This window comes from Vombatus ursinus, unplaced genomic scaffold (assembly GCF_900497805.2).
Source record: "Vombatus ursinus unplaced genomic scaffold, bare-nosed wombat genome assembly UNPS02000026.1, whole genome shotgun sequence".
NCBI lineage: Eukaryota > Metazoa > Chordata > Mammalia > Diprotodontia > Vombatidae > Vombatus > Vombatus ursinus.
Genome location: NW_020939804.1, coordinates 191,184 through 194,388, shown reverse-complemented (window position 1 = coordinate 194,388; position 3,205 = coordinate 191,184). Strand labels below are relative to the sequence as shown.

Sequence of the window (3,205 nt, the reverse complement as noted above, 5' to 3'; positions counted from 1 at the left end):
CATACACTCTGAGCCTGCCTTCATCATCATTTAGTGCAATGAGGGCTATATCCTCACCTTCTACTGTGCAAAGAAAAGTCAAATTTCACAAATATTTAGTGAGCAACAACCATGTGCAAGAGAGATTGTGCTACCAGCTGAAAATGAGTCCGGTTCTTACCCTCAAATACCTTACCATCTAAACCAGGGAGTTCTACCCTATGCACAGAGAAGTATGATACAAAGTGGAATGCAATGAGAGCAATGGAGAAATACAGACAAACCCAATGAAAACTTGAGTATGGAAGAAAAGGCTAAGGGTATGTTCTGGTTAGCAGCTACTTGCTTAGCTCTATCAGCCTTCCAAAAATGAGATCGCCAACTGTGGTGCACGTATACCTCAGCTGATGAGTTTAAAATTGTCAACCAGTTCTTTTTCATTGTACATCTCCTATTTACTCATTCCCCTATGGCGTTTAAAATGTTCGAGAGACAGTTTCTGGGTAATTAGTGATTTTATTAATAATGCCAGCATTTTCAACAAAAGGGTCAGTGGCACCCTCAAATGCCAAAGGCAATCATGGTAGCAGGCTCATGGTTTACATGCCCTTTAGAAGAGGAGTGTTTTCTTAGGGTAGCAATCAACTCTGATTGGTTAACAATTAAAGAAGTGGACTTTACAAAGAGAAGGTACCTCACTCCAGTGGAGGGCTGAGAGTGACATCACATCACTCTTGGCCAGCAAGACTATCCCTATACCCAGACCACCCCCAGCACTGGCCAATCTAGACAAAGAATCTATATCCCCCACCCAAGCTTGAGCTAGTTGGATATTAGCAATACCTGGAATGAGGATCTTCAAATCTTCCATGGAATTCTGGCTCAAGAAAATTCAATAAAAGCTTTAGCCAGGGCTTGAAGGAATGCAGGGAAGCCTGGAGGCAGAGATAAGGAGGGAAAGCATGGCAGGACAGCCAGTGAACAGGCCTGGAGTCAAGAGATAGAAGTGTTTTCCTCAAAGAACAGCATTAGAGATTTGCTTTGAATAAGGACATTCAGGTTGAAGAAATTGTAATGGAGGAGGAGCCAAGAGGACCTGGGGTCAGGTCCTATCTCTGACATATCCTGGCTGTGTGGCCCTGGGGCTCCAGGCAATTCTCTTAAGACTCTCAATTTCAGGGAAGGAACTGACCTGCACTGGTAGAGGGAGTTTCCCTATCTAGCACTTACCACAGTGCCTGGCACATAGTAGGCACTTAAATGCACTCTGACTGAGAGCAAGTCCCCAATGCATATGAAATCACAAGTCCAGTCCCTATCCTCTTTCCTAACTCTAGGACAAAGCTATTACCATAGCTAGAATGCTTTCCTTCCTTTTGTGTCCTGGAATCAACCCATTGCTCCCTTTCAGGGTTCAGCTCAATTGGCACCTCCTTTAAGAGACCTTCCACTTCTCTAGCTTTGATCTACTTTAGAGACTCCACCCTTGGGAGAATTCCTATACCAATCAATTCACAGGTTATGAGTCTCAGTTTCCTTACCTGTAAAATGGGGATAATCCTATGTTACAGGATTGCTGTGGGATCAGATGAGTCAACACATGGAAAATGCTCTAAAAATCTTAAAATATTAAGTAAATGCTAGCCATTATTGTTGTTCTTATTATCATCTTCATCATTGTTTCGACCTATGCTCAAAAAGGGCGTAAAGGATATTGATGGTGAAATGTATGATGGAAAAAGTCATCTGTTATGAGTGAGGGATAACAAGTGGCCAGCTCAAGTGGATCCATTTTATTTTGAAACAGAAAAATAGGTAGAGGAGGCAGGCTCTAGCCCTTTGGGTAGGTCATCTGTGGAATACTAGGCCTTGTCTCAATCGTTCCAAGTGCATGGGGACAGCCAGTATTTTCAGTGAATTATTTCATTACAGAGTATTTACTCAACAGTTAGAATGTACCTAGTATTATGTTTTGTGAGGGAGGAATGCTAAGCAAAGTGAATTATCAGAGGGACTCGATGACCAACAGGCTGCCGTCCTCCCTGGTGTGCGCTGGGGCTCTGACCCCATCTGGAGCAGGTCGAGGAGTGAGATGGCTGATGCTGGTGCTGGCGGAGCGGGATCCGAGGCCAGGAAGGCCTCGGCAGTGCAGCACCCGAGAGAAACTGAGCCCAGCCCAACTGCATTTTATGGGGCAGGTGGAGCTCTCTCTCCCAGTGGCAGAAAATGCTTCCGCAGCAGCGGGCCCCAGCATCCTGATGGGCCTGAGCATCGGGGCCTTGGTGTTGGCCATTTATGGCTATCCACTCTACCCGCTGGCCCGGGAGCAGTTCCTAGATGATTTGGAAGACAAGGCCAAAGCTTCCGGGACCAACCACCCCTAAACCCCAAGTGGGTGCTCAAACTCCCTCCACCCCAGATGGAACTTCTTCAAAATGAGGATGGTTGCCTCCACCTTCTGTACTTCCCCTCCCCTCCAAGAAAAAGACTCCTACTGGGATAAGGAGTGTTTTGGACAGCCAGGCCTTGGGATATGTTGTTTGGTTATGGAGTCCCACCCTACTTTGGAAAGTGTGTATCCAGCCGGTTTGATGGGAACACATATTCCTTCTCCCTCCCCACTCCAAAAAAAAAAAAAAAAAGAAATTGAGGATTTGTCACAATAGGGAGGAGGCATAACTATATCACCCCCAGCTTTTTCAGTAGCACCTTATTCATGCCTTCATACTGCTTCCTACTGTAGAGATTTAAAGCCATTGTTGAGGGGCAAATATGATACCTCTTCTCTTTGTTGAAACCTGATATGGCAATGATGGTGGTCAAGTTGAGGGCTGATTCTCAATAAAGTGATTCATCTGTTCTAGAGAGAGAAAAAAAAAAAGGACTCTTGCTCCCTCCCCAAGTCAGGAGCCTTCATTCAAGAGTTGTCTTTTCCCAGAGGCAGTATAATCGTGACCTTAAAAGTTATCAGTTTTTTAAAGCATGCATCCATCTATCCATCCATCCATCTGATGGGGTATGGGCCCAAGCCAAGACCTTTGCCCCTCACACCAAAAAGAATTTGGGTCCCATTTGTCTAAGGGCCCCAGAAAATCCTTCCATTTTCTTTGAACTCACATATCTGGTCAAGGAAGTCTAGCAGTCTCCTGATTATTATTCCTGTCAAGTGGCCTTATAGCCTAGGCACCACCTCCCTTTGATACCCTAATGAAGCCTAGTATATTTC

The 3,205-nt window shown here is 45.1% G+C and overlaps 1 pseudogene; it reads left to right on the top strand.

Annotated features, from left to right (window-relative positions):
* The first annotated feature begins 2,071 nt into the window (after positions 1 to 2,071).
* Positions 2,072 to 2,363, top strand: LOC114045766 (annotated as a pseudogene).
* The last annotated feature ends 842 nt before the right edge of the window (positions 2,364 to 3,205 follow it).